A 24,527-nucleotide genomic window follows, 5' to 3' on the forward strand; every position below is an offset into this window, starting at 1 on the left:
AATTCTGGGCAGTGTGGTAAGATTGATAGCACCTAATTTGGTAACAATCTGATACAGACTGTTGACTCTATCGGTCAGGACCCTTGGTTTGAGACTAGATAGGCATTTAACAATGTGAACTCATGTGAATCAATTTTGCATACCGGCCTCATTTGCCTTGCACAAGACTGAATTTGATTCCTCCATTCTTTTCTAAAAAGTCAACCGAGAGGCTTGTACATGCTCACAATAAATGTCTCGTCTTGATTTTTGCAATGGTATTATTGTATGGTCTAACGAACAACGAAATCTTAAAAGTTGCAAAAAATACAAGACTCTGCGGCTGGATTGGTTACTCGTGCTTGACTTAATAAGCATGTCAGTCTAATTTTAAGACAGCTGCATCAGCTGCCAGTAAAGCAATGGATTGACTTCAAGAAATGATTAATCATGGCATTTATGTGTGTGCAAGTTCTAGGTCCTACTTATCTACAACAATCAATAACAAAATATCGTCTGGCATGAAGTCTTCAATCTCGGTTCATTTTTTTAAGGCCTACACCCCCACAATATCAACATTTATTTTCATGATGCAAGATCCTTCCAAGTGGCATTGAAATTTTATGGAACAAACTACCCATGCATCTCAAGGAGGCCGAAACGATTTAAAAGGGCATTTTACCGGGTTTTTTTTTATATGTTGTTCTTTTAATTCTAAAAGACCCAGCGGTGCAAACAGAATCAAAATTTCATAACGATTAAGCCCGTGATTTAATGTTAAAAACGGAACTTTTTAGGTGAGAATTATACTAATGAGCTGACGAGCCCGGATGTTATGATGTCACAGGTGCTCTTACTATTACTGATTACAAGTGCTCGCATACGCGTGCGTTAATTCGTATCGAGTAGCAGACGACGCTTAGGCCTAATTTAGCTAGCAGGCGGCGCTTGTGTACTGTTCTATCCATGTAGATATCTCAAATTTCACTAACCCAAATCGCACCAAAATTACAGGATATACTTCATAGCATATTTCAAAGTATTCTCTTATATTTGAACGAAATCAGTAATCGAGAAGTATCAATATTGACGTCGACTTTCAAGTCGTCACTCAAAAAAAAAAAAACTCACTCTTCGCGAGAGATCTTGGCGAACGCAAGATGCAGGATCTAGAACTGAAGTTAGCCGACTAGTACTGTGCGAACGGGATATTTACGCGAAAACTAAACTCAAAAGTGTAATGATTTTTGCGACTTGTGTGATATAGGAACTACATTTTTCATTCAACTTACCACAAATGATTTGTAAATTTATTTATTGCCCCCGATTACTTGAAAGATTTGTCTCATGATATTAAATGGCTAACTTCAGTCTGTGCGTGCGCAGCAGGTAGGTAGGGCCTGGCCGCAATCACTCGTGTTAGTCGTAGAGCAGATTATTTTTAGCGACGCCGACAGGAAAGTCGACATCTACACTTACGCTTCCCGACATGTGATTTGTTTCCAATTAACGTGAGCTGTTGGATATGAATCATAAAGTATTTCCTGTGAGTTTGGTCTCATTTGGCACAGTGAATTTTGAGATATCTACATGGATACGGAAGTACGCTAGCACTATACCTACACCAGCGCTGGGATCGCGAAGCGGTGACACTGTGTTAGAATCTACGTGGTCACGCCACTCTTCTGAGATATGGGTCCTAGTACGTAGGCCTACTGAAACAAACTGTTAGATTTAACATTAGTCCTTGGTTTAAATAACACCACTATGAGATTTATCTCGACTACAAAACATCGGAAATCCATAAAGCAGATACCTTACCTGAAAAATCCAGCACAGGAACAACAGTGCTTGCAGGACAAGGGTCCAGATCTAGATCTGGAGTCTGGACTTTCGTCTGGACTTACTTCAAGTTCTGGCAGCAGGGGTATGTAACGTTACGCTGTGCCTTATTAGCGCTGTGCACATAGGGCCTACAGCTGCAATGTCGACGGTGAGTGAGTGTAGGGCCTACTCATCAAAACTTGGACTGCCACGCAGAACCTACTCCTTGACTGCTCAGTAGTCCTAGTCCTAGTTCTAGTATTTCAGAGTCCATGTGTACTGGGTACCATTTTCATCTCACTAAGTGTAAATCGTGCGTGCCGTTGAAGAGAGTCTATCTACATTTGGATACATTCACTCAGCCCTCATCTACGTTAGATAGTTTGAACTGGCGAACCATCGCTCGATCATGATCATCAATGCGTAACGTTACTTACACACAGTCTTCTATAGGCAGCACGTTCGGATAACGATGCCAATTTCATTTTGCATATCTGGAATTTCCACACAAGTTTTATCTAAATAAAAAGCTGTTGAAGAGATTGCTTTTAAAGATTAATAGATATTGTTTAACATGTTTATTATAGCTCCATATTGCAATTATACTAAATAACAGCTTTTGCATTACTTCGTGTGAGATTTCATCAGTAAATTGGCATTATGTAGTTCGTCTTGCTAATGTCGGAGTTGTGCACCAAGAGCACCTGTGACGTAGGCCAAATTGTGTGGATCGTTCCATGGCTTGCTCGTTTTCATTTTTTTCAAAAAATCATTACAGGCTTATCCTGGGTATTACAATCCTCTCTTTCAAGTAGTAGGCATCAAAAAATGTAGATTAGAATTATCAGACAATTAGAAAATGTCAGTACAGTTTTCTTTTAAGAGTCTTTTAAAAATACATCACTTTAACTTGTTAATGCTTAGACTAGGTTTTACGCTGTATATGTCGCAGTTTTGTCACTCTTCATCTCTTTCTATCTCCTCTTCTGTCTCCTTCTTTCTTTCTTTTTTTTCTCCCTCTTTTTTCTCTCTCATGTTCATTTTCCTCTATATATACTCCCCTCTTTCCATGTGCATAGAGACATCAATCTTTTTTTTTTTTTTTTTGCGTGTGTGTATGAGTGTGTGTGTGTGATATGCGCTATGGAAATACAGCTTGTTATCATTACAGTCCCACCTTTCCTATCTGGACATGTCGGGACCAGCGCTCATCCGGATATGGGATTCGACCGGATATGGGAGACTCAGTGTTTCTAGTACACGCAGCTGCCTACCAAATGGTGATCATGTACAGTACATGTATCAATTTTGCATTAACATGTCACGTCCTCGTCAGCTGCTCTGTAGAATTCTCTGATAATTTGTTCGATGAACAATCGCCTGTACCCTGCCCTGAGTTAACGAAAAGGTTTCTGTCCATATTCTTGTGGTGATTTGGGGGTAGTGAATATCTGAATGCATGTTATTTAGAAGAAAATTTGATGTGAATGGAAATTTTGCTGAACATATATATACATACGGTGATTTGGGGATTGTAGTTGCTAAATGCAAGTTATTTAGGTGAAAATTTGAATTGAATGTATTTTACTTATATTTGGGGGTACAAAAATGTCTGATTACATGTTATTTAGATGAAAATTTGATGTGAATGAAATGTTTTCTGTCCATATTCTTGTGGTGATTTGGGGGTAGTGAATATCTGAATGCATGTTATTTAGAAGAAAATTTGATGTGAATGGAAATTTTGCTAAACATATATATACATACGGTGATTTGGGGATTGTAGTTGCTACATGCAAGTTATTTAGGTGAAAATTTGAATTGAATGTATTTTACTTATGTTGGAAATAATATGTAATCCATGTCAGTTCGAGTAGAAATTTTGTTTGAGATCGAAACCCCCCTCTTCCCCGTAATTATTATAGACGCGAGATCGCATCCGGATAATAGAGAGATCCGGATAAAGGGAGGCCGGATAGGAGAGGTCGGACTTTACCCTGGAATTTGGGCATTTTCACTTGACCTTCGACCCTTTGCCCTTTGACCTCATGGTCCACAGTAATAATCACTAACTGGTTATATCTAATAGTCATGCCAATACTTTGAGCCGTGTTAAAGATACATTTTGGGAAATATTGTGACAAGTCAACATTTTCAGTTGACCTGACCCGTTGGTCCAAATCGCTCCCTAGAACCATTGCGCAGCAATGCATATGTTTATAGTTTAATCAAGTGTCTGCATTGAGTAATATGCAAGGGCGGTGCTTCGACTCAGTTGGTAGCGTGTCTGCCTCCAGATCCAAAGGAACCGGGTTCGATGCCGGAGTCTAACTGAGCAATATGTGTGTAATCATACCATTCCCTCTAGTAAGAGGCAAAACACTCAGTTCCGTCTGTGAGAGAGTCACAACTCATTCATATAAAAATCCCGTTTCATCATTCATCACAAATAGCAGGGTGCATCAATAAACCCGGTGAAGTGGTCCCGCCTCACACCCAGCTGGACCCCAGTGCACCTATAGTGCAGCTGAATATGGGCTATCCAGCCATCTTCTCAGATGGAAATGAAACAAACAAACTGAAATGTATGGAGAAGTAGTGTCATTTCAGCATTAAATAGTCAAATATCATCATTTTCATCTGACCTATTCTATAGGGGCCTCTGAAGTAAACATAAGCACATGAATACTGTCATATATAGCCAGAAAAAAGACTTCCTTCTTATTCTTCCTTTTAGTCAAGTTTTTACTTTTCTGTGAGGCAATCAGCGGTAAGTGCTCATAAAAAGTTACACGTTGGATAACATGCGAACCTCTATTCCGTTATGTAAAAAAAAAAAAAATAAAACCAGCTGTTTCATGGTGAGCTGTATTTGCTTGTGGTAGAGTCTTTATTAAAGTGTGACAGTGCAATATTTCTCAAACGAATGATCGAGCAATATTTCTGAAAAGGATTATTCTTCAAATAATTTCAAGAGAGTTGAAAGTGTTATGGTATATTAATAACAAGATATCCTTCATTTCTTTTTATATGTTATCAGTAATGTTGTAATTATATAAATCCACGCTTTTCCTTGATTATGAAATGGTACAAAGCTCCTACGAGGTTATTTCTCTCAAACTCTTACAACTTTATGTGTGAATACACATTGTATTATTCTAGAGCATGTGCATGTTTGTTTGCAAATAGATGCAGAAATGTAATTGAATCCAATCAAGTTAATATTCTTTTGATATCTCTGTTGTTGAAAAAATATTTTTTTATTGTATTTGTTGCTGTTGTTATCGTTGTTTTGGGTGTTTTTGTTTTTTGTTTTTGCTCTCATGGCAATTCTTATTTTGCTTTAATCTTTGATTACTGGATCACAAATTCTTTCAAACATTGAAATGTCAATGCGACGATTTCTTGAATTAAATGACAAATTTATTCATAAGTATCGCCTTGGTTAAAATAGTTTTGACATCAACTGCTGTTGGTATATAACCTTTCATGTATAGAGTTGTTGTTGTTGTTGTTGTTGTTGTTGTTGTTGTTGTTTTAATTTCGTGGTCCGAGATAATAATAAGAAGGTCTTATTTACCCAGGGTAGCCTCTTCAGTGTTACCACTGCTCTACCAGAGGGCCCTGCCATTATTATTACCCCAGCGTTGCCAGGTACCCATTTATACACCTGGGTCGAGAGGGACATGGTGGGTGAAAGCATCTTGTCCAAGCACGTAAGCACTGGGCGGGATTCGAACTCGGGTCCTCCGATAGGGAGTCGGGAGTCTTATCCACTATGCCACAGCGCCCCTACATGTAATGAAACACGGTTCGTTGATCCGTAGATGAAAAAATAAATTAAATAAAGTATACGAGATAAATTCTTAGTGGCCCTGGACCACCAGACCACCACTCATGTCGAGCTCTGCCGTAAATAACAGCTATGTACACGTATAGGAATTAAGTGTATGTATATGGATTGTTCAATGGAGGGATATTTTGGTACATTTTTGTTGTGTGTGTGTGTGTGTGTGTGTGTGTCTGAGAGTGTGTTAAACATTGTGTAATGAGCGATGGTCTCCCCGCGAAACTCCAGCTCTCTAGAAGACGATAGAATGTCAAATAAAATTTTATACATTGTATGACTCGATATTGTGTGTCTATTAAGTGCATGGATAGAGAAAGAAAAGGTACGTTCATCCGAAAATGAAAAGAAAAGTTTGTTATTACGATGATTCTTTGATCCGAAAATGCAACAAAGTTTGTTGAGTGTCCATTACATGTAAATGAAACACGGTTCGTTGATCCGTAGATGAAAAAATAAATGAATAAATAAAGTACGTACTAACTATTAACCTTCGGAATTACGAATTATACTTTACTTCATTTTCAGATTAACCAACCTTTAAAATAACGAACCTTATTTTCATTTTCTCTCTTCAAAATAACTCATTAGATTAGTAACTATGCCACCATGTGCTATAAAATGTTTGCTCTATTATTTTTGTTACGGTTTCAACTAATAGCTAACATTATTAGACTTTTTTTCTGTCGCTGATTAATACAATGTTGGATCCTCTATTTCCATTCCCATCCTTATTTAATTTGTACTATGCATAAAAGGTATACATTAAAAAAAAATACGACTGTTTTCTTCATTTCGTTACTCAGTATCACATGTATTTTGTTAATTAACGTTTTGCAATCATTACAAATATATTCTGCTTATACAATGTATATAATTTTCTCTGTTTATTTGATGGAAATGCAAATAAATTTGAACTTTGAACTACATCTGTGTACAATGCTAAGCCATAACAATAGGAAGCTGTAACATAGTTATGCTGAAAGATGTTTTTGTGTTCAGTGAATGAAACGCGGGGTTGTGCATGTTCACTGTAGCATGTTTGTTTGCTGATTTTTTTTTTTTTTTTTGGCAAAGGAATTTTGGCATTTTTTTTTCTAAAAATAAAGCTCCTTATAATGTGCTTTTGTCACATTTTGCTGCAGGCAGTGGGGTGTTGCATTCAATCCTTTGTTCAGGGCCTCTGTCACGTTTGGTCTGAAGTAGAACTGCACGCTTTAAATGCAGGGCTGCTTAATATTCGTTCATTCCACTTCCGCAGATCCTTATAAACCATTTCTCATTTTTTAACTCAACTCAGTCTCAAACTTAATGTCGACACATCAAAAGAAAGCATAACAGTTAGTCCGCAGACTAATAGTACTATGTGTACAGATTATAAGATGTATGATTACAGCACATTCACAGTTAAACAAAAAAATCAAAATGTAATTTTGACGCCATTTTTGAGCCCACCTGTTAATTTCACGGATCACATTCAAGCTGTCTTCTAGATGGACGTCCAGTCTTCTTCTTCTGCTGTTCCTTCGCTCCTCCGTGTGAGAAACGTCCTAAGCTTTGCCTCGATTTCTCATTATTCATGTGAAAATTCGTGAAATTTATTCACCGAGAATGATTCCGAGAAAAGAGAAATAACAACCCCTGACAAGTCCATTTCTACGCTCGTACTGCCCCCAGCCGCCCCTACGTCAGAGAACACTGAAAGGTATGGTGACACTGATCGAAGATGCCTGATATCAGTCATATTATGTGTCGTTGTGGGGTGTTTGGTGCTTTCGGCTCTCACAGTGAGTTATCATCAGTCGGAAATATGTCCATATAACTATCGATTGAGATACCTGTACCAAAGAAATCAATTAATGAATATGTATGCAATATGATAAGCACAACACAATACGCATGTTCATATACATATTTTGTTTTCTTCAGATTATCGATGGTTTATGTAATTAACAACAACAAAACTCCTGACTCTTCTGTAGAGATACAGGATATGAATTTCTTGCGTCGTCTTAGTTTTTATAGTTTTTATAGTTGTTATATGCTAATGACATTGCAAGGTTAAACTGTATTTTTCTGGTTGCTGCAATATTCTACGTTTAAGTTGTGTTTTGTATTAGGGTGTTAATTGTTATTGTTTGTTAGTGCTGAAACATATTATTGTGCAAAATGTATATTCTAACGTCATACAGGGCTCTGACGGCCCTGAATCACACTATTCTGTGTGAGTTTGTAAAGACCGAATAGATAAGTAAATAAGATAAACTAATAAATGAAGTATTGTTCACACATAACACAATTTCATGTTTGCTGTTCCACAATTATCTCACCCTTGGCTTCTTTATGTTCCATTTACAGCTACCGTATTGTATTCCTTATACCGAGTCTAAATCAGTTCACTGAAAAACCGCTGTCACAGTTTTCTCATGCCTTCTCCTTTAGATTGTGTTGTGTCGAGAGCACTACACTGCAGCTCTGTTATTTTCAAGTCACCCATGCGACACATCATGCGGCTTTATGTACTACACATTGTAAAGAATTGGTTAAGCAAACTTGCTTTTGCCTTGTTTTGTTTTCAGTAGAAATGTTGAGGGCGATTTCAAGTAGTAGTATTGTTACACCACCTTATTATCTATTCCAGATTCTGTCTGACATTTAGGCCCGAATTCACGAAGGTGGTACAAATTAAACCATGGTTTAAACCATGGACAAAAACCATGGAGCGCCGAGTGTTGCACGGAATTTTTCGTTACAAGATTGGTCACTTTCGTCAACAAAATGACCGTTTCGATAATGAAATTATCATTTCGTGGACAAAATGTTCATTTAGTTACAAAATGTTGTCATTTCGTTACAAAATAATCATTTCACCGACGAAATTACTGATTTTGTAAAGAAATTTTCCATGCGACACTTGGCGCTCCATGGTTTTTGTCCATGGTTTAGACCATAGTTTCATTTGTACCACCTTCGTGAATTCGGGCCAAACTGTATAGTTTGTACGTTTAATCGCATTCATGATATCGAAACTCTCAATACTTATTATGTGTGATCATGGTCTCGTTCGTAGTGACCAAGACATGTCATTTCTTCCAAAACCCATAGAACATCAGATTATATTTAACTGTGAGATGTAACAACGAATAATTAGAATTGCTATTAAAGCAAATGAATAATATAATATCGTTGCCTCTACATAACTGTAGGGCAATTCCACGGAAAAGTGGACATGACCATCAAATTTTCAAAATGGTCAGATCGCAATCATTTTGGTATCAAACTAAAGTTTAAGGACTGAATTTTTCATATCTGTTCGTTCTTCACAAGATAAATGGTCTACATCGCATGTTTGTTTATTATAAGATAAATAGTCTTAAGTGAAACACGGCTACAAATTTGGGGTTTTAAATGATTTTGACTTGAATGAAACTGACTTTTTGAACTTATTATTATTTAGTTGCGCTATGTTCTTATCATCAGCTCCGATGTGAAACTACAAAATATGAACTCCTATAGAAAAGGATTAGAATAATGATGAATTACATAGTAAAAAAAAGGGGGGTAAAAAAACCTGCCACACTGTGAGATAATTACCTTCCAGGGAATACAGTATATGAACCGTGATTTTCCTCTTCTTGAATAGTGCATGTTGTGTAATATTAAACTGCTTTGAACTTCGGAAATTTTGTCAATAATAACTTGAATATGTATATTCATTTTAATGAAACGTCGGATTGTTAGACTCACACGCTATTATTGCCTGAAACTTTGACAACGCACACTTGCTGAACGCAAAAACTGTACATACACACACACACACACACACACACACACATATAAATATATATATATATATATATATATATATATATATATACATATGTTTATATATATATGTGTGTGTGCATGTGTGTGTGTGTGTGTGTGTGTGAACAATTTTTGCGTTCAGCAAGTGTGCGTTGTCAAAGTTTCAGGCAATAATAGCGCGTGAGTCGAGCAATATATATATATATATATATATATATATATATATATATTTATAATAATAATAATAATAATAATAGTGTGAGAGAAGGGGCCCCAACCGTGTACAGAACCATTGTAGCTCCTTCAGTGCGAGAAGATGAAGCATTCAACGGACGTAGCAAGTTCAACGTGGTTTATTGCCAAGCTGTCGGTCTTTTTCTTTAGACCTTTATCCGGTATATATATATATATATATATATATATATATATATATATATATGTATATATATATATATATATATATATATATATATATATATATATAATCATGTGAATATATGTATGTGTGTATATATACATATATATTTATATATATATACACATGTATATGAATGGATGAATGCATCTACCATTTATACCAAGATGTATGTACAATGTATAGGTTTTTTTTCTTTTTTATTCATCTGTTTCTCTGTAAATACTCGGTATAAAGGAAAAATAAACAAGGTGAGTTTGTTTAGAACGTATATGCCCCTCGTGCATCAGTCCATCCTTCGTTAAATGCTCGATAACTAAAAAACAAAACAAAACAAACAAACAAACAAACAAAAAACCGACACGTACTGTTCTATTGTAAACACTTGGGTACTGTATTTTTTGTTTTGTTTTCGTAATGCGTTCGTGTGTGTGTGTGTGTGTGTGTGTGTGTGTGTGTGTTCGTGTGTGATTTACTGGTTTCCCTACAATGATAGAGTAAAAATGAACTTTTTGTCACCCCTGTCTTCGACAACAGACATTACATAAAACCTATTACGTAACCCAAACCAGCAGCCCGATGGGCTAGAAGTACGTCTCTTTATAAACCTTTATGTTGTTAACCTGAATGTAGGGAGAAGAGAATACACTAATTATCATGATGAGCTTAGGTTATCTGTTCCTTTAGTACTATATACATAATATATATATAATGAAATAAAAATGAAATGAAATGAAATGAAATAATAACATACAAGTTACACACGATCGACTTGGCACATTTTTATAGTAATTTTGTTTCGAAAATTCACTCTGGGAAATATCCTAAATCACATAATAGGAATGAAAATATAATTGTGAATCAATTCAGACGAGGAAGACAAGGAGAAAGCTTACAATGATGCTGAGTGCATCTCAGCACAACTCAGCACACACTCTCTTTGTTATGGTTTGTTAAGTTCGATGAATGGGACAAAACACAGAATGTAAACCATCGGAGCAACAATAATATAGGTTTTCCCGGCCAATTTCGCCCTTTTGTCAGCCCAATTCCTTATTGCCGCATTCAATTTAGCAAATTTTAGCGTAGATGACGTGTTCGGTATTTCATTTTTATTATCGTTTCATTCAAATTCATTTTGGAGAATTCAAAATACTTTTAACCTCATTCTAATTAACACTTCCCATTGCAATTCTTAAAACAAGCATCATTTCGTTATTCGTTCATTCAATTTATAATAATATAGTCACGTGATCACGTTTATGCTGCGCTCGTTCATTCGAATTCATTTTTGGACATCCAATTTGATCTGATGCAGTCTATTTAGCACAAATATAATTTCATGCTTTTGTTCTTTCTTTCTTTTTTTCAACATAGTTACTATTTTTTTTTTTTTTGTAAGCATCATTACATTTCATATTTTAGTATTTTAGAGATTTTGGCAACAGTTCTTTTTTAAAAAATGTTATTGAGTCTCCCAGTCCGCAGATGTGCATGTGCATGTGGCCACACTTATCTGGCCGTTGAGCACTTTATTCCGAGTCTGTCGGCCAGTTCTAGGAAGTCAAGGTTATGTTCATCAAATGTTCCTATAAAGGTTCTTTGTCCTCTTGTGATATACGTTTGTATATAACTTGTGCTGTCATGACTGTGAGAAGATGAAGTTATTCTGTAGTATTGGTACATTAAATTAGGTCTATAATGACATGTATGAAAGAAAAGGGGCGTTACGGAACAGCAAACTCGAGTTATATTGGGTCAAAAATATGGTTCTTTTACAGCTTAACAGGTTGTGAATGAAACAAAAAGTCACATAGAAATACACACGTTTGAATGTTCTCACCTTTTCAACAACAACAAAAAGAAATAGCATGATGTTAATTTGAATGAAAATGTTTGGAATTTGACTGCCCATTCGCGAAAATGAATGACTCAAATACCCTTCTCGGCGAGTGGTGGCGAATTTCAATTCAATTTTTCAATTCAATCATAGTTTATTTCCAATCAACGAAAATCAAAACATAATACAAAGTATACATGTCATGAAATGATATTGTCCAAACGTTTACAAAAGATTCATGTAGTATACGAAATAAATTATATACAACAACATATGTACAATAACTACGAGGAACAATGCATGTATACTTCGTGAGCGTTCGGAAAATAACTTCAATTATGGAAAATAGCGATCCATTAAAAAGCAAAGCTTGTGGGACGTGGATCGCTAGATAAATAATGAGTAAACAATTATTCAAGGTTGTTGTTTTTTTAAGCTATTGTATTAGATATAAATTACTTACGTCATTTGTAAAAATATAGTTATTTTGAGATACGCTGGCTTCGGCAATAATAAGAAATAAGAATAGAGTATCAATGCTAATGCCCAGACAGTCTTCATTGAACTGCGTGTACCGGGAAAATACTAGGTGTTTCAAAAAACATTTCCCACTTTTGATCATAAATATTTCAAAAACTATTCATTCGATAAAAACTTTCATTGATATGAGTAATAGCTGGATAGTGTACAATTTGGTTGGAGGTAATTTGCACGTGAAAGCATAAATCAGTTTCATTAAATCTAAGATTGATTTTGAAGTAAGGTTTCAGATTTTGGTCAAATTGTCTGTACAAAAATTGAACTTCGCACAGGAACCAATGATGTGTATGTGAGTGTGTGCTGACAATGGCCCTGAACAATGGACATGCCTGAACCACCTGTTGACTAGGCGTCAGTCTGGCGCTCCATGCTACATGAATGCTTAATCAATAATTCATGTGGATTGCCCTGGGCACTGCTAGTCTGAATTCATGCACGGTAAAGTGCTTGCAAACATCACATTTCATTCCAGCTGGCAATCATTTTCAAATTTTGCTTCTGACATATCACTAAATTTGGGATATAAATAAGCATGAATGATCAAAAGTTCCTCATTTTAAGACAACTGTCTACTAATTAAATAGTCTGACAAATTTTTCGCTTTTTCGATAAAAAGAGATCATTTTTGGTAAAGAGTTCAGCAGCATTTATCATTGGGGCGATTTATTTCAGAGTAGATTTATTTAAGGCTCCATATACACAAGTGTATATATACTCTAATTGATTTTCTTTACTTCCTGTCACCACGTTTACGATAGAACAGAAGTATTCATTGTAATTTTGTTTTTCAGAAGTAGGGAGAGCACTGACGCGACTCAACGACGGTATCGACAGGCGTTTGACTTTACACAGATACTGCCAGAGGCTGAATAAAGACTAGCAGTGATAGTGGAATTTCTCATGAATGAATAATGAAGCATTCAAACCCTGGCCATTGTTCAGGACCATTGTCAGGGTGTTAACCACACACTCCCATACACACCCATTGACCCCTGTGCAAAGTGAAATTTTGTACAGACGGTTGAAAATAGAGCAAAGTCTGGAACCTAACTGTGAAATTAATCATGGATTTCATGAAACTTATTTATGCTGTCATATTTAAACCACCTTCAACCAAATTGTACACTATTCAGCTATCATTCACATCAATGACAGTGTTATCTGATATATAGTTTTTGAATTATTAAGAATCAAAAGTGGGAAATGTTTTTTGAAACACCTAGTATGACAAGGACGACACACTCGTACAGACATTCAGTTACCCACACACATATAAGACGCGAGACAGTACCGAGAAGAGAGAAGACAATAACAATACAAGTCTACGAAGAACAAAAGACAGGAAAGGAAGAGGAAAGAAGAGAGAAGAGAGGTCTGCATACAGAATACGCCAAGTGCTGCGACATCAGGACAGGTGAAACCTCGAGCATGAATTAAAGCAATTCAAACTATGTAGAATTATAAGTAGATAGTAAGTGTTTTCTGAATTTGTATTAAAATGTGAGGAATTTGGGGGAATCTTTTAAGCTATTATCTAGATTATTCCAAAGTCTGGGTGCGGTATAAAGAAATGTATTTTGGGCATGTGCGGTTCTCATTAATGGAAGATGGAATTCGTCGGATTGTCGCGTAGGATAGTTATGTACATGACTGTTTCGATGAAATGAGTCGTGAAATATTTTGGGTAAAAAGTTGCTGTTATAATTAAACATGAACTGGCCAAGTTGAAACACATACAAATCTTTTACTTTTAGTATTTTATGGTCAAAAAACAAAGGATCTGTATGTTCTCGAGTACTTAGGTTAAAAACAATTCTGAGCGCTTTCTTTTGCAATAAAAAAAGTTTATCAAGTAATATTTGATATGTATTACCCCAAGCAAGGATCCCGTAGTTTAAATAAGGTAGTATCAAACTAGAATAAAGAGTTAATAATGCAGATGAAGGAAGATAGTATTTTAATTTGTTCATTCCGCCAATGTTACGTGAAATAATTTTACATATGTTATCAATATGATTCCTCCATGAAAGCTTGTTATCAACGCAAACAACAAGAAATTTAAAGGTAGAAACTTCTTCTAGGGGAGTATTATCAAATGTTATCTTGCCTGGGATTCTATCTAAAGAGTTACTAAACAGCATAATTTTTTTTTTGGAATATTTAATGACAATTTATTTGCGTATATCCATTGTATGACCTTTTTCAGTTCTTCATTTACTGTTCTTGCTAAGATATTTGGGTCAGGGTTGGAAAAGAAAAGATTAGAGTCATCCGCGAATAATATGAATGACAGTTTCTCCGAGGATCTATGAAAATCATTGATATAAACTAGACTTGGAATTTGTCATCAAGTTGACAAATTAGGTGATCCGATCTCTTCGAAAATCAATGATTTGAGTCCTGATCCCAATATAGGCATGACCATACAGGTTTCATCTGTGTTAAGGGACATTGGCCGTGTGATGTTTGGATTCTCATTTAGAAAAGGGAGTCAGGTCTGCCATCTTTGGTACCAAATTCCGTATACACTATAACGAAGATACAGAATGAAGTATATTTTACCACTGACCCCACTTTGCACAGACAAGATGGCATCTGAGCAAAAAGTGGTTATTTTGTGAAATGGTCCTTGTAACAGGGTTTTTGCGTGTGCAAAATATGGGAAAGATAGGACATGTATTCTCCAAGATACAGGATGAAACATTTATGACCTTTGACCCTAATTTACATACCCAAGATGGTGTCCGATCAAGTAGTTGTTATTTTATGAAATAATGTACGTGACATGAACTAAACATGTGCAAAATATGGGGGTGATAGGGGCTGTTTTACTTGAGTTATTGCAAAGAAAGTTGCAGAAAGAAAGAAATATCTCCCTACATCGAAGCTAACCTTCGATTTCAACCAAGTTTTTCGATGTGATCTCGGCATCCAGTAAAAAAATAGATGGCACACAGTCGATAGCCCAAAATGTCAGCTACAACATATGAAGAGTTTGTTTGCAAAAACCGATAAATCCATTTGTGCCAAATGGAGATATTTGCGATTAAAGGTCAAGAAAAATAAAGAGAATAATAAGAAAATGTTTGCTTCTTTTGATCATAACTTCAAAAATGTACCTTTATATGTAGTGACCAATGTATTATTTAAAAGGTATTATTTTGTACTTTATGACAGAGACCGTACTTCAAAATTTTCAAAAATGGACTTATCGGTTTTTGCGAACAAACTCTTCATATAAAAATCTTTGAGAAATTCACCGAAGGATAAGTGAGCTAGTGCTCGATAAAGACAGTCATGTCAATTTTCATATCTAGAAAAATTCCCTCCCATAGAGATAACACGTATTACGAAGACACAGGTAGAAGTACGTATGACCTTTGACCCCACTTTGAACATCCAAGATGGCATCTGAGCAAAAAGTGGTTATTTTGTGAAATGATTCTTGTAACATAATCTTTGCGTGTGCAAAATATGGAAAAGATAGGACATGTATTCACCAAGATACAGGATGAAACATTTGTGACCTTTGACCCTAATTTACATACCCAAGATGGTGTCCGATCAAGTAGTTGTTTTTTTATGAAATAATGTACGTGACATGAACTAAAAATGTGCAAAATATGGGGGTGATAGGGGCTGTTTTTCTTGAGTTATTGCAAAGAAAGTTGCAGAACGAAAGAAATATCTCAATACATCGAAGATAACCTTTAATTTCAACCAAGTATTTTAACGTGATCCCGACACCCTATGAAAAAACAAAGGGCACATTGTCGATAGCCCAAAGTCTCAGCTACAACATATTAAAATCTGGGAGAAATTCACCGAAAGGTAAGTGAGCTAGTGCTCGGTAAAGACAATCATGTCAATTTTCACACCTAGAAAAATTCCCTCCCATAGAGATAACACGTCATAACGAAGATACAGAAAGAAGTACATATGACCTTTGACCCCACTTTGCACACCCAATATGGCATCTGAGCAAAAAGTGGTTATTTTGTGAAATGATTCTTGTAACATGGTCTTTGCGTGTGCAAAATATGGGAAAGATAAAACATGTATTTACCAAGATACAGGATGAAACATTTATGACCTTTGACCTTAATTTACATACCAAAGATGGTGTCCGATCAAGTAGTTGTTATCTTATGAAATGATGTACGTGACATGAACTAAACATGCGCAAAATATGGGGGTGATAGGGGCTGTTTTTCTTGAGTTATTGCAAAAAAAAAAATGTTGCAGAAAGAAAGAAATATCCCAATACATCGATGATAAGCTCTAATTTCAACGAAGTTTTTTGACGTGATTCCGACATCGTATGAAAAAACGAAGGGCACAGTAACGATAGCCCAAAGTCTCAGCTACAACATTTTAAAATCTGGGAGAAATTCACCGAAGCATAAGTGAGCTAGTGCTCGAAAAAGATAGTCATGTCAATTTTCATTTCCAGAAAAACTGCACTCCCATATAGATAACACGTATACTGGTCAAATTTGACAAGATTACTTTTAATCTATTTTTACGAGGTGATGCTGTCATCAAATTAAAATGTTGTTATCACATTAATGAAAGAACATTAAATGAGCTACAACATACTGAAATCTGGGTGACAATCGGCAAAGGATAAGTGAGATACGCTCGAGTAAAATTTGATGACGTCATTTTGAAAATTTACTTTTTTTTTATTTTATTAAGAAATTTGATATCTTTTAATCATTTTTTCAGCATTGCCAACCCATGAAACGACATGTACAATTCATCAGCTTTCAGAATATGTAAAGAAAATGGGGGGTCACCGTCCATCCTGACGAGTAAAATCGGATTTAAAATTTGCGGTTTTTTTTGCATTGTTGCACTGTATATCGCCATTGACGCGCGCGCGGAATTTCAACTTTGACGGGCCCGTATGACGTCATATTGAGTCGGATTGACATGAAACTTGGTAAAAATATTCCTTGACATTTCAGGTATCCGAGTGTGAAAAAACGGGAAATTTCTATTGCATATGAGCTGTGCATGCGTATATGTGCGCGCGCGTACGCGTCCGTCCGATTTTTTCAATTTTTCAAAAAATGCTCCAAATGGTCTGAAACGTGTGCAAAAAAAAAAAAAAAAAAATGAGCTCGATTGGAGCATACAAATATTTCAACGCTCGCGTACGCGCACGGTTTAAGAGAAAACGTGAATTTTGAGAATATGAGTAGAATGCGCATAATTTCAAATATATGTGACGTAAATTTCATTGAAAAATTCCATTCCATTAATGAGATATGATTGAGAATGTTTTTTCATATAATGACGTCATAGTGACGTCACGGTCGACTGATCACTATGATACATTAGATCTGTTGTCTTTGGGACATGATACATATGTGGTATAATTTGAAATTGATAGCAAGAGGACTTTCTGAGCTAACCTCTACACAACTTTTGTCCAGAAATAAAGAAGAAGAAGAAGAACCAAGAACAAAGAATCAGTACAGATACAGAAGGTGATCCGAGAGGATACTCGGATCACCTAATAATGAATAACAATGGGCCTAGTAAGCTCCCTTGTGGAACACAACATGTAATCGTTTTATTTTGAGAGTCAAAGCCGTTGACATGTACAAATTGGGATCTATTTGATAGGTAACTCGTGAACCACTCCAAGGCCTTTCCACGTATGCCATAATGGGATAATTTGGCGAGAAGTATTCCATGGTTAATTGTGTCAAAGGCCTTGGAGAAGTCCAAGAAGATACCTATTGTGTGTGAAAAGGATGTCGAGTGCGTGTGTGACTTTGTCGATGAGGGCGAGTAATGCGTGTGTTGTGCTGTGATTTTCCCTGAATCCAAATTGAAAGTTTGAAAATATGTCGCAGGTTTTAAGAAAACGTACTGTCCGGATGTAAACTATTTTTTCAAGAATCTTAGAAATAGAAGATAATAAAGATATGGGTCTATAATTATTGACATCATCTTTCTCCCCTTTCTTGTAAATAGGAATTACTTTCGCAATTTTCATGCTATTTGGCACATGGCCAGTTGTAAGCGATGAGTTGATAATGTGTACTAGGGATCCACTATTTGGGGAATTATGTTTTTTATCAAGTGGTTGTCAATTCCGTCGTGGCCAGGACTTTCTCCTTCTTTCAAAGTGGCAACGATCTTTGTTCTTTCTTCTTTATATGTAGGGTCAAAAAATATAGTTTTGGAGTTAGCGGTATCTAAAAAATCACTAAAAGTTTTACTAGAAAGAGGAATATTTTGAGAAAGATTTTGTCCAATTGAAGAGAAGAAGCCATTGAAAATTTCAGCCATGCCGGCGGAAGTGTTGCTGGAGGCATTGCCCCATCGAACTTCAGAAATATTACATGAATTGTTTGATGTATTCATAGCATTTTTTAATGTTTTCCATGTGTTTTTAATATCATTTTTATATTTACTTCTAAATTTTTTTCTTCTGCGTACGTAATAATTTGGTGAGTGTGTTTTTGTATGAAACATATTTTTTCTTATTTTTTCAGTAGGGTTGCATCTGTATAATTATAAAATAAATTATTTTTCCTATTTATAGATTGTAATATAGACTGGGTTATATACGGGAGTCTTGGAATTTGCTTATATCTACCTTTTATGTTACGCTGGGGAATATGGTTATCGATTTCGGAGGTAATAGTAGATATGAAGTAGTCATACGACAAGTTGACATCGGTAGTGTCGTATACAAAAGACCAGTCGATTTCTTTTAGGCTGTTTTGGAGACTTGTAAGATTATCTGCAGTAATCTTACGTCGCTTATAATATTTATTTTGTTTAGTCAGTTTAATTGGAACCTGGGCATATATAGGATAATGGTCAGTGATGTCTGAGAGGACGAAACCAGACTCAGGAAGTGGAAGAACGTTACAAAAAATGTTGTCTATGAGGGTAGCCGATTGACTGGCGACACGGGTAGGCTTGGAAATTAATGGTAAAAACGAAGCAGACATTATTGTTTCTATAAATTCTTGTGGGTTGTTTTGGGAGTTACATTTCATGAGATCAATATCAAAATCGCCCATTAAAAATGTATCTTTGTTAAGTATAATGGGATTTTGTACTAAATCCTGCAAAAATGTCAGAAAATCATTCGAATTCGACCGAGGGGGTCTGTAAATTACGCCAATCACAATTTTTTTTTCCATGTGGATTTATCAATTCAATGAAAAGGGATTCGAGTATATCGCTCATAACACTAATCTCCTCATGTATAATGTACCTAAATTTTTTCGAGATGTACAAACCAACTCCACCACCGACTTTGTTGTTTCTATTTTTACATACAAATTCGAATCCGAGTAAAGAAAATAAATGACTGATATTGGAGTTCAACCATGTTTCTGTTAGCCCTATGATGGAGCAAAATTTTTTATCTGGGTTTTCTAGGAGTAAACGCAACTTGTCAAAGTTTCTGTTGATACTGCGTATGTTAAAGTGAGCTAGCAAAAATGTTTCATCGACTGTATTCGTAATACGATTTTTATATTGATTTTCAGTCAAATAAACACATGATGGACTCTGAGCTGGATCATTTGAGTCAAAATTATATTTATATTCTTGTGCTGAGGTATTGTAATTATTGGATATGTAATCTTCATACGAACTGGAAATAATATTTGCATGATCAGATTCAGAGTGCCTTACTGTGTCATAAAATTCATCACTATTCAAGGAATTGAAAACGAAATTTGTTGTGTTAGTCATGGTTATAATAAAACATTCGGGAGTTAATAGCTGGCTTCCCGTCTGGACCTAACTCAGCATCTACGTGGGGGTATGCAGACCTAGAAGAAGAAAGGAAACCGAAATACGTAAAGAGAAATATGAAACACACACAAAACAAGGAAACGAATATGAACACACATGAAACAAAATCAACATCGTTACGGATGGTACACAAGGCCATGGCCAGCGTCTGGGCATGTACATTTACTGAAAAAACAATGCAAAACATTAGCAATGATACCGGAGGAAGCTCCCTGCTACACTATGGGTGTAATTAAGGAAATGCAATTATAATTGTGATTTACAAAATGAGACAGTATTTACAGAAATTAGAATACAACTAAGAAACAGGTATTAATGTTAAATTACTTATAAATTATTGATAAACCGTATACTGTATGCGAGGTAATATCAACCGTACGATAGATTATACAAATGTCTCTTTGTTGGGTCTTTTTTTTTTTCGTAATGTGAGTATGACTTATTATATATAAGTCTTATTTGTAAAGAAACTACGGACAGCTATAACATGTATAAAGGACTCAAAAACTGATGACATTTATGCCAGTTGATTTTAAAAAAGGGACCTACATTATATGAAATAAAACGTTATCTAAAAACTTTACAGTGAATGTGATATAGGAAAATAATGAAAAGTTAAGCCTTAGAGTAAAATGTAGAGTCAGATAACTATGCAGAGAGCCTAAGAGTGGCGCCACAGAACGCTGTAGTGGATTTGAATGAACGTAGAGTACCAGCCAATTTGAATGCCCTTTTTACGAATTCGAAAGCCACATGTGCAAATTTCATTGATCGAAATGCTAAATTGAACGCACAAACTGCAATTTTGAAAGACAGACTGTGCAATAACGAGGGGATTTGCTAAATCGAATGATCCTTCTATCAAATGGAATGACAAAAGTGTGAAATTGGCCGGGAAAACCTATAAAGGGATTATCAGATTAAACTGAAATTAAGTATGCTCTACTAAAACACTCTGTCGATGATTGATGCCAACTTTCAAAGCAGTACATGCGCTATCATTCAAAAAGTTATTAGAGTTGAAAGTGAAGTGTGCACAAAGGATTTTCAAGAAATGAAAAGGGGACTCTAAGACAGTTGTAAGATATATCTGATCTCACTACTCTAAAAAAAAAAAAAATAAATAAATAAAATAAAGAGGCTTGTAAAAACTCTGCTGAAAACTCACCTTCCCATTGATCCCAAACTCAGGGATAATGTAGAAGAAGGATAGCTTTTTTTCAGAAAAAAAAAATGAAAAACTCAAGATTGACTTGGTTGACCCATTTCACCTGATATGAGTCCTCACATAAAATCAAGGGGTGCGATTTTTTGTTTGTTCTGTAATGCAGGGTGAAATATGCATACATAAACATTATGTATATCATTTTTCTATTTGAAAATTAATCAACACATTTTTTTTTTTAAATAGCATTAAAAATGATAAAACAACAAAACTGGACATATGAACTTGCACCCTAACCACCTATTTTGCACTGATACATTTTGCAGGTACCCTACTCCATTACACAATTTGATATGTATTAAATGATTTGTAAAGAAGTAAAAGTCACATGCTTTTCCAGAGACCACAATCAAACTCAAGCTTCAGGTTAAGATGACGGCCTCCTACATTTTGTATGTAATTCGATTGAAATATCAATGATTTTCCAATTTCTTTTGAATGATTTTAAATCATCTACACAATACAATGTATTTTAACGTTGGTACAATATGACTATATTTAAATTTAATTTTTGTGTTGGATATTATGTGAGTAGTGTTGGAAAATTCTGAGCTCAATTAATGTTCCAGTAACAGCTCACAGTGTTTGAAGTGTGGAGAAAACCGGCTTCTGTAAACGATCAGGATGAAAGGTCATGAAGAATACAGGCGTTCCTCTGAAAGGGTGAAAGGTCATGAAGAATTCAGGCGTTCCTCTGAAAGCTGCTTGAATCGACCGACCATTTTCTGAGTGCTACGCAATGCATCTCTCTGTCCTTAAACTAACTCTTAATATTTTGATATGGTCTTAACAGTCTGACCACAGTCAATCTAATTTATGTTCGTACTTTCCTACAGGCTAAGCAGACAACAGGTTGTGATCTCATGTCTAAAATGTACATCGGAGCCCGATAGAAATCAGCAATATTGAACCCGGAAGTACAGCATATTTGGTAAGCATACGAAACGATATCCACACTCGTGTATTAATATATAGCATCTTGTGTCTGACACGTAGTTTTACAAATAATGCATGATCACTACATGGGCAATTCCATGAGACTGGTGTCATAGGGTAAAAAAATAAATTGTTGTCTTGAAACCTATTTCATTTTGCTCATTATACTTCTGGCATGTAGAGCAACCATTTCCCCCATTCATATACCTCCAGAATGGCAGATATTCACTTCGAAGTTAACTTAGATTTTTAATGAGAATTACGTTGAAAATGTACTTGAATGTTTAAGTTGAATCCATTATTATAAAAGAATGGTAAGTAGTTGATTTGTTGATTTTTATAATGCATTGGGTATTAGCTTCTAGTTGTCGGTACGAAAAAAACAACAACATTATCTGCATGCATTCCCATGAAAGGATTCGTAGAAAGCATACTGCCGAACTGCTTAAACTAAGGTACAACGCGAGTAACAGAGAGACCAATTTCATATTCTGATATTCTCTTGTATTTAAAATCTGCCAAGGGAAATTCTCTTCATACCGCTTCTAGCTTATATGAAATATATCGAAAGAGTTGTGTACATGCAATTTTATTGTAATGAACGAGGTGCAAAAATTGTAACGTAACAATGGAACGTGAGTAACAAGGGTGTAACGTGAGTAACGACACAAAAAGCATGAAATGCAAATATATTTCTAAACCATTGACAGGAAAATCATGTGTGTGACTTGAGTAAACTGAGGGGGCATAAAGAGAGTATGGTTCTTTAAATGACCTTACATGACCTTGTTTGAAGTGGGTTTTAAAGCCCAAAGACCACATTTTCTATCCAAAGAGAAGCTTGGTTGTCAGACTAGACAAACCTCAAACCTCAAACCTCAAACATCAGGGAGGTGTCTCACCTCCCTGATAATCGTATTGGGGAAGAAAGAGTCCCATATGTACTACCCCATTATAGACCTTCATTAATTGATGAGCTTTCTCTGAAGTCCGCATTACCCTGGGACATGGAGAACATTTTTTTATATACTAATATTCCTTTTGAATATTTACACATCTGATTTTATTCTGGCAACTCGCAGCATCCTGTTATAAGGTTCACGAGACAATTAGTGAATGTGACCCCCTCCACTCAAATGAACCAACATAAATCAGTTTTATTGAGCATACTTAGTATAACATGGTACACATTACTACTCAATACACATTTGTTAAATTATGCCTCGTTTCCTTGATCGGTATTAAAAAAAAATCCAATTCTAACGTCATCCCCATTCCTTCGTGTAAACTTCCCCATTTCTAATATTTGGTAAATGCTAATTTCATATTGCTGCTGATACTCAGTGATACTTGTCTGTGTGTTTACCGCTATGTGTTTCTTTTGCTACTCAAACAGACAGATACCATGGCAACGTTTCATCAAACCAGCAGCCAGAATCTAGAGTGTCCTATCTGTCTGACACTGTTCAAACAACCTAAATCACTGGCATGTTCACACACTTTCTGCGAAGGATGCCTGAAACAAGTCTCTCAAACTCAGCCAAACCAACAGACAATAATATGCCCTGTATGCAGGAAAGGAACTCCCGTACGTAGTGGAGATGTGAGTAAGTTACAAACAAACGAACGCTTGAGTTCTCTCGTGGACGAAGTGAAAGCTAAAGGTCCAACATGTTCAGTTTGTGACATGGACGAAGAGTCTCTACCGGTGTCCTACTGTCAGGACTGTGGGAGTTTTTTGTGTAAAACATGTGAGATAAACCACTTTGCCTGGAAACCGTTCTCTAACCACAAAGAGGTGCCCGTAAGCGAGGTGCTCTCGGGAAAAGTTCCGCTTAGGAGACGACGGAAATGTAAGACACACCCCAGTGCTGATGAAGACTGTTTCTGTACCCATTGCCGGGAGAATATTTGCAGTACGTGTGGGATGCTAGAGCACATGCAAGCAGGCCATCAGCTTGAAAAGGCAGCCGTCCACGAAGAGAAAGTAATGAAAAATATCAAGGAGTCACAAGAATGGGCAAAAGTAAAGAAAACAACCATTGAAGATCATATCGATTGCATAGAGACACAACGCGATGAAATAACAACTTTGCTGAGAAAGCTCAATGATGACATCGACAAGACGTACAAGGAATACATACAGCTATTATCAGACAGAAGAGAGGCGCTGAAATGTCAAGTTCAACGATTGTCTGAAAAATTCATGAAGGAATTACAAACTATGAAGGAAAAGAGTCGCCAAACAGTCAATCACTTGAACGCTATGGAAGAGCTGGTAACTAACGGTATGAAGGTACCGCTAGAGAAAGACGCCTTG

The sequence above is a fragment of the Diadema setosum genome, chromosome 4 (genome assembly GCF_964275005.1).
Source record: "Diadema setosum chromosome 4, eeDiaSeto1, whole genome shotgun sequence".
Lineage (NCBI taxonomy): Eukaryota > Metazoa > Echinodermata > Echinoidea > Diadematoida > Diadematidae > Diadema > Diadema setosum.